This window comes from Aethalodelphis obliquidens, unplaced genomic scaffold (assembly GCF_003676395.1).
Source record: "Aethalodelphis obliquidens isolate GAN/ISIS:26980383/991018 unplaced genomic scaffold, ASM367639v1 scaffold1, whole genome shotgun sequence".
Lineage (NCBI taxonomy): Eukaryota > Metazoa > Chordata > Mammalia > Artiodactyla > Delphinidae > Aethalodelphis > Aethalodelphis obliquidens.
Window position 1 is genome coordinate 12,190,199 of NW_020837945.1, and position 8,315 is coordinate 12,198,513.

The 8,315-nt window shown below is 39.9% G+C and overlaps 1 protein-coding gene across 1 annotated transcript in view; it reads left to right on the plus strand.

The window, feature by feature from the left end:
* Nucleotides 1–3,142: 3,142 nt before the first annotated feature.
* The window catches only part of EPCIP (exosomal polycystin 1 interacting protein), a 17,958-nt gene continuing 12,785 nt past the window's right edge, over nt 3,143–8,315 (plus strand). The window contains exon 1 of the mRNA XM_027082625.1: nt 3,143–3,213. The gene's annotated coding sequence lies outside the window, so the exon portion shown is untranslated. The remainder of the gene's footprint in view (nt 3,214–8,315) is intronic.

Consider the following 8,315-nt stretch of genomic DNA (forward strand, 5'->3'; position numbering starts at 1 on the left):
ACTGTGAGCAGGTTATATTAACTCTATCTTGAAGACTGGGTGGTACGGAGCTGCTGTAGGGATTCAGCAATGTCCTCAGGGTACCAGACTCCTTCACGTTCCTGCTCTGTCCTCAGTGATAGGAATTACTCCCCCAATCTGTGTCTGTGTTCAAGCAGGAAGAAGCAGCAGAAGAGGCAGTACCAGCAAACGTACCTTGTATTGGCCAGAACTAGTGTTTCATTCAGGGATCATGTCGATTAGAGACAACAGAGTCCACTTTAGCTGGTTTAAACACAAGGAGTTCCTTAAGATATACAGAGAGTTCTTAAATCATTGGGGAGGGCTGAAAAGACTTTAGTTGAACTCAGAACGCCACCGTAGAATTGGGTCATCAAGGGAGCTGCCGCCTCTTCCATCATCAGGCAGTTGTTGAATTAAGAGGCCATCTTCTCCTACAGGAAGCCAGTGCCACAGTCATCGGCTCCAAGGCATCTGCCACAACCTGGAAGCAAGTCAATCAGAAAACACCCCCCACAGCACTAGCTCCCAGACTAGGCCAGTTCTGCCGAGACCCAGGCCAGCAACAGAGATGCTCACAACCCTTCTCTTGCTCCCCACTGAACTCAGTTCCCAAACAAACGCTCATGGTCTTCTCTCCTTGTGACTCAGTTCCGACTCAAGGATAAAGGATCAATAAAACTCAAATCCCGTGTGGAGCCCCAGCTGCCATGGCAGTTGAGGACTCTGCAAATTGACTATTTTGGTTTTCCATTCTCTGTAGCAGAGGCAAGCGAGAGAGAAAAGCGTTGGCACAGAGGTTGAGTGCGCCAAGCCATTGTATTAGCCACAATTTTTCTGGAAAGTTGGGAAAGCTGGTGTATGGACAGTCATCCTTCCCTTCTTCCATCCTAGGCATCCCGGCCACACATATCATCTCATTTAATTCTCACCTCAACCTCTCAATGACATATTGCTATCCCCACTTTATAGATGAGGAAACTGAGGCTTATAAAATTTAAATAATAATGTTCAATATCCTTTCATAACCTCAGTGGAATATAATCTGCAAAAAATAATAACTGGATCACTATGTTATACCCCTGAAACTAATGCAATACTGTAAATCAACTAACTGCAATAAATAAAAAATTAAAAGGTAATAATGTTCTAGAAGGTAGCAGAATCGAGATTTGAACTGAAGTCCATGTTCCACCATCCTCATGTGGTAAAATTAATATGTTTGCTTTGCTGAAACTAAACACCAACAATAATGGATTCTCTCTATTCTTAATTCCTTTGCTTCTAAATATGAATCACTGGCTTTCAAAGAATACTCGTAGGTGCTCTCCCATCTCGAAACCTTTGCTCCAGCAAGTTTCTTAATTGCCTGTGTTGCTTGATCCCATGGACCACCTGAGAAGCTTGATGATGTATGTGTCAGGACTGTATGAGGTGAGAAAGGAGGAAACATCCATCAGCTCACATCCTCCATTGGCCAGAGAATCATCCCATGAGGCATTATTGCCCTTTTTCTCCCATATCCAGCTACTCATATCCAGCCAGCCTTTCAGGCCCAGATCAAGCACCTTTCCACAGAGACCTCTCCAGTCTCCCTGCCAAAATGTAGTCCTGCATTTTCCGAATCTCCTACATGTTTTCTTTGTACCTCCCTTCAAACATTTCCCACATTCAACATATATAATCACCCCTTTCACATTATAACTTCCTTGAAAACAAGAATGACGACATTTATCTCTATTGTCCTTTAAAACTTCTGGCACAATGCAGGAGTGTAGAAAGGGTTCACCAGATGAATAATAAAGAAATGAATAAATTTCCCTAGGGAGGTGTTCTCTGCTTTAATGTATTGGATAATCTGTATCCGGGTAATTATAAATCAATTACTCTAGTTTTCTAATGTTTTTAAGTAGAAAAATTTTTCTCCATCACCATCATTCACCTGATTTCTTCCATAGTGAGCCCTCATCAATTAATGTCATAAAATGTTTTTTACATATTTATTTGATTTTAACATTTTTATAAAAGGAACTAAAAAAAGAGAGAACAGGACAACACCTTTGTTGTTCGTTATTGTTGAAGTATAGTTGATTTACAATGTTGTATTAGTTTCTGGTGTAGAGCAAAGTGATTCAATTATACACACACACACACACACACACACACACACGTATGTTCTTTTATATTCTTTTCCATTATATGTTATTACAAGATATTGGGTACAGCTCCCTGTGTTATACAGTAAGACCTTGTTCTTCATCTGTTTTAAATATAGTAGTTTGTATCTGCTAATCACAAACTCCTAATTTATCCCTCCCCCTCCCCCTTCCCCTTTGGTAACCATAGTTGTATGATGCTATCTGGGGGTTGGGGGGGGTTGCGGGATCTTAGTTTCCCAACCGAGGATCGAACCCGCGCCCCCTGCATTGGAAGCGTGGAGTCTTAATCACTGGACCACCAGGGAAATCCCTGGTAACCATAAGTTTATTTTCTGTGTGCGTGAGTCTGTTTCTGTTTTGTAAATAAGTTCATTTGTATCATATTTTAGGGCTGGCTTTGGCAGCACATATACTAAAATTGTATCATATTTTAGATTCCACAGATAAGTGATATCATATGATCTTTGTCTTTCTCTGTCTGACTTACTTCACATAGTGTAATAAACTCTAGGACGACAACTTTGGAGTTGAAATGAGTTCACTTTCTCTCTGGAAAAACCACAATAGGACAATTTTTATACTAGTTCAGGCATTTGCCATAAGTAACAATTCATTGGACCAAAATGAGTGGAACGAATCATGATAGTGAAAGCATCAGGGAGCCTCCATGCGCTACACTTAATTCATTCAATTTCCTGCTACAGTAGAATTTCTCGCATTACTGCTAGCCCTTCAGGTCAGCATAGAGCAGCAGTCTCCTTCATTCCTTCTGGAAACGTTCCACTTTGGAACCCCCAAAAGAGTAGCCAGCAGTCTCCAAGGTGGGTTGTCTCCCACTGTGTGGTTCATGAAACCGGTAGGTGGGCAGCTTCCTTCTGGTTGCCATGGAAACGACCAGGGCCACTGGCTCTCTGAAAACGGAAAAGAACAGCAAGTGCAAGAACAGGCATTCCGTCCGTCCTGACTTGCAGATTATAGCAGCTGTCAAGCCAGAGTGGAGCATCAGGCAGAGATCTGGGAGTGGCGGAGCCAGCCTTGCAGTGGAGCCTGAGATGTAAGTCATTTCTCTGTTCTTTTTTGAAAAGCATGTCTAGCTTAACAGTTTTTAATAGCTTCACAATTTCTGCTGCATGGCAGGAAAGTGGTGGGATGGTTTGAAGAATCACCATCGGCACCACCTTCTTCTTGTAGTGTTTGCATTTCCTGAATATAACGCGTACTTATAAGTCACTTTCACCGGGAAACACTCCTTTAAGCTTCCAGGCATATGAGTTGCTCTTTACTGAGATTCTGCCTTTAAAAGGAAATGTTTTCAGTACATTAAGCAAAGAATGAAATGGTCTTCTCAGTCCCTAAATAGATAAACTCACTTAGGTTAATATTATATAACAAATATCGCCGTGGAATCTGAGCTTCCTGTTTCTATTTTTAAATCTGGCTAAAATAAAATTAAAAAAAGAAAACAAACAAAAAAATCCGGCTATATTACCCTGTTGGTCTTTAATGCTAAATAACAATTAAATGAAAGAGATTTGTGTCATATCTCTTTTCCTTACCGTGATCACCAGCAAAACTAGGAACTCTCAAAACATTGGCTTTTATTGTTTCTTCACTCTGATTTTATCTAATGGTATTATATTTACTGTTTATTTACACACTATTCGTAAGAAAACATAGGAAGACAAGAAGAAACCAAATTTAGATGAGCATCAACATTTGGATTGGTTAACTTTTTAAAAACTTGGTTCTTGCATTCAAAAGTGAAACAAACACGATAAATACTGTAGTAAAACAGTGATGGGGATGTTTTAATCAAAACCAGTAATCCTTACACAGTTCTGCATATATTCATTGTTTAATAAATATGTTTTGGGGCAGTTTTTTAGCAATAAGTGTGTTGGTGTATATTGAGGAAAGGAAATGTTTCAAAAGAATTGTGCATAATATTTATAAAAACCTGTCCTTAAAAACTACCAAAAATATCAGACCTCATTTGCTTGAAATGTTTTTTAATGAAAAGGATGATATTTCGCAAGTTTTTTACTTTTATTTTTATACCAAACAATTCAATGTAATGCATTATTTAAACATAATGCTTGAAAGGAAATAAAGATTTCTCATCATGTTTTTTGACAGAAATTGGGCATTTTCTGAAAATAACAGATTCAATACAGTATCTATGGAAATGAATACTTTTCAACAGTTGACACAGCACTTCCCAATTTTCTTTTTCGCATCAATATTTTTATTGCTTGAACCTAGTGTATGATCCACTTTTAAAATTCAGGGTCTATGGAATTCCCTGGCAGTCCAGTGGTTAGGATTTGGCACTCTCACTGCCAGGGGCCCGGGTTCGATCCCTGGTCAGGGAACTAAGATCTCATAAGCCACACAGTGCAGCCAAAAAAAAAGAAAAAAAATTCAGGGTCCAGTGGCTCGTGTCTCTGTGTCAATGGAGAGAAGAGACAAAGCACACAGTTCCATGGGTGTGTGATTAAGGGGGCCAGACCTGCCGAGATGGGGGTTGGAGCACCAATGATCTAATTAGCTAAACGTATAGCAAGCCATTCACAGGAAATGCTTGAAGGGTTTGCAACCATTGGTTAATAAACTCTCACAAGAACCTGTGTTGAGTAGAAGGGTGCAGTAGCTACATATTTTAGTTAAGACTTCCCACTGGCTTGCTCTCTGAGAATCTTTGTCCCACATTCCATGACTATGTTAACAGCAGCAGCATTCAACCAATGTTGTCCTTATTTTAAAATCTAATGTATAAGCCATTTCTTTTTTTTAAAAAAAAAAAAAGCGTTCTGATGCTTGTGCATGATAGAACGCACGTCATTCCTTTTATTTCCCGTTCATGCAGCGTGAGGTTTCTATGCACACTTGAGGTTAGAGGCCACGGACTCTAGTAATAGAATCCGAGGCACGGAACGTCATGTGAGTAGGAACTTGACCCTGGGGTGGGAAATGAAACTGTAATTTCCACCATGACGCCTTAGAGTATATTTGGCTGTCTGGGTTCAAACCTCAGTTGTTTCTTTCTGGCTTTGTGACTTTGACCAAGCTATTTAACCTCTCTGTGTCTTCATTTTCTGATAAGAAAATGGGGCCATAATATCTACCTTTACGATTATTGTAAGGATTAAATGAAATAAAACATGTAAAATACTTCAAACAGTACCTGGTACAAAAGAAGCACTTATTAAATATTATTCATCTTTGAAAAATATGTGTAGTTCCTGATTTCAGTCATTTTTCAACACACATGGAACTCCCACATTTCTTACGTGAAAGTACGTTGCCTCCTATCGACGACCATTTTCTATGTTTAGCTAGTTTAGCCCTGGGAACACAGGGCTGAGGGGCAATAAAGGTGTGTGTAGTAAAATGTTAGCACAATAACATCTGTTCTCTATCTAGTGGTCTGAACTCTCTTGGGAGTCAAGAGTTGTATATTTGACGAGTTAAGTCTGAGGTGTCTGTTAGCTATTCAGGTAGAGCTATTCAAGTGAGATGTTGGATACATGAGCACGAAGCTCAGGGAAGGGTGTGGGAGCGGTTAGTCATCAGCACGTAGATAATACTGAAATCCAGGGGTTAGCATGCAATCACCAAGGGAGTGGATATACACAGAGAAGAGAGCCAGGCGCCAAGCCAGGAGCATGCAACACTCAGGGAAGACGAGCAGACGTCAGCCGGATACTAAGAAGGAGTTGGCATTGAGGTGGCAAGAGAAACAGGAGCATGCGGTGTCAAGGAAGAACAGAAAGGCCTTTGCTCAGGAAGGAGGGAGCTGGCAACCATGTTGAATGCTGGTGAGAAGTCAAGCAAAATGAGACGAGGACATTAACCATTGGTTTTGGCACATTTGGGGGGTGGGAGTCACTGGGAATCTGATAACAATCATTCCAGTGGAATGACCCTAAGAACAGCCGGCTTAGAGTGGCTTAGAAAATCTAACATAAAACAGGCCCTGGGCTCTCAGTATAATTATAGATTTGCTTGCAAAAGCTTGGTTTTAAATTTCTTTTATGGTTAACTGATGTGGACCTATGAGAGGTCTGAGGTAGGCAAGCACTGTCATCCATGAATCTAGCCAATCAAGATCCGTGAAAGATGTGAAGACAGTTTAAGAGATGAGGGTGGTTTCTTAGCAGAAGAGAAATAGAAAACACTCCTGACACAGGGGGCAACATAAGCAGCATGAGGGAGGCATCACACACACACAAAAGAAGACAATACACACACACACACACACACACACACACACACACATCCATCAGGACTTGTTCTAACAATATTCCCTGATGCCTTTCCATTCCAGTTTTGATCCATTTCCCATAAAATGATCACTTCTCATTTGCATTTCTGAACTGCCTGGGCTCCAGGGTCATTAGGAAGCCAGGATCTTCTCTGTGTCCAGGAGCTTTACAGGATTCCTTTGGAGTCATGCCTAGTCACCATTTCATGGGTATTCAGTTTAGCCCAAATTGTGTTGCCCATATTATCCACTAGAGTTCTGCTCTTGTCACAAAAATAACCTTCAATGAGTCATCAATGAGGTCAGGAGGCATTCTTTTCAAATAAAATTCTTATGTTAGAATAGTTTTAGACTTACAAAAAAGTTGTGAAGATAGCACAGAGAGTTCCCATAAACCCCGCACCCAGTCTCCCCTATTATTAACAATTTACATTACTGTATTATACATTTGTCACAATTAATGAATCAATATTGATACATTATTATTATTTTAACTAATATCTATATTTTATTCAGATTTTCTTAGATACCTAACGTCCTTTTTCTGTTCCAGGATCCCATATTACCTTTAGTTGTAGGCACACAAAAACCCTAAAAAATCTTCCAAGAAAGCAACAAGGTTCAAATTACCTTTGGTTCCAATACTTGTAACTAAAACCACTAAAGGAAAAATTTAACTCTTACTTGTCTAAAATCTAATGGTTGAATACAGATGAAAGGAAAAAGCTTAAGGCTTACATCTTAAGGAAATAGTTTAAGGTATTATTTTATGGGCTGTAATAATGTACAACTGTAAGTGGAAGGCCTGAATCCCTTTTTATTGTTCTGGAAGCAGGTAATTAAAATATTAAAGGTCTGCCAGCATTTTTTTGTTTCTCATCTCCTAGCAAAGGGATTACTCAGACTTATTTTCCTTGGCAACCTCACACTCATATAATACAGGCCCAGTAATTTGAGCAAAGCTCTCCCTGAATTAGTTTCACAAGACTGGATGCTTAAATGTTAGATTGTGGGGAAGTTTGCAGCAGGGGTTATTATAATCCCTCAACGGAGAGCAATTAAGGCAATGGCTTCTGATGCCCACAAATATCTGAGACCAATATATACTAACTCAACTCATGCCGCCCTGAAGCCTGGGGAAGCCACGTGGAGTGAGGTAGAAGGACGGTGATCTGGGGTCCTGACTCGGGTCTCATGGTCCCTATCCTAGGTGAGTGTGTTTCACCCTTTGTCCCCATCAGATTCACAGAAAAGTTCCAAGGCAACTGCAAACTTAGACGATGCTCACTGGTAAAGTCACAAGAGGTTGCAGATGCCTCATGGGTCTTTTGCCAGATGTCATTCGATGACCTTCAAGGAGACTCACGAGCAAGGCGTAAGATATTGAGTTTAAATTGCCACCCTCTCACCAGTACACAAAATCTCCTTATACTTCCTCTGTCATGGCTGAACCACATGCTGAAATTCCTGCTAAAGAAGAAGATGGATTTTGCTTGCTAATTTGATATGATACACTCCACAATTCCAGGAGGTAAAAGGTAAAAGAGGAAGTAAAGGATCAATAACATGCCTCTCTGACTTAGCTAATATAGGGATTTATTTGGATAATATAAATATTTACGGAGTGCCTCTATGAGTCAGGCGCTAAGGACAGGGGAAACCATGGTCAACTTGAAGACCAGGGGTCTGTCACAATAGAAATCTGACTGACACAGCATACCAGCAGCAATTGTTCCAGCATCCAATAGACAAACTCGTGGGCGAAATCAACATTCAATTAAGCTGAATGCTTTCAAAACATAAAACGTCTGCTTTTCAGTTCGTTCTTTTAAAAAATAGTTTTATATATATATATATATATATATATATATATATATATATATATATATATA